We start from the raw sequence: 220 nt of genomic DNA on the forward strand, positions 1-220 counted from the left end.
GTACAGGACTGAAAGCGTGAAAATTCGTGGGCGATAAACACCGCTGCTATGTCGTTAATCATTCTGTCTCCCGGTGGAAGGAGGGAAGGGAAGAAGGATCGTTGCGGCGTCGTGATTTCTCTCCGACAGCAAGAGCAGCGAGGAGTTAAACTGCAACCTCGTTCGCGCGTCGCAGCTATTACTTGTTCTTTGTTTTTTTTTTAATTTACGATATTTACTT

This window comes from Atta colombica, unplaced genomic scaffold, assembly GCF_001594045.1.
Source record: "Atta colombica isolate Treedump-2 unplaced genomic scaffold, Acol1.0 scaffold1, whole genome shotgun sequence".
Classification (NCBI taxonomy): domain Eukaryota; kingdom Metazoa; phylum Arthropoda; class Insecta; order Hymenoptera; family Formicidae; genus Atta; species Atta colombica.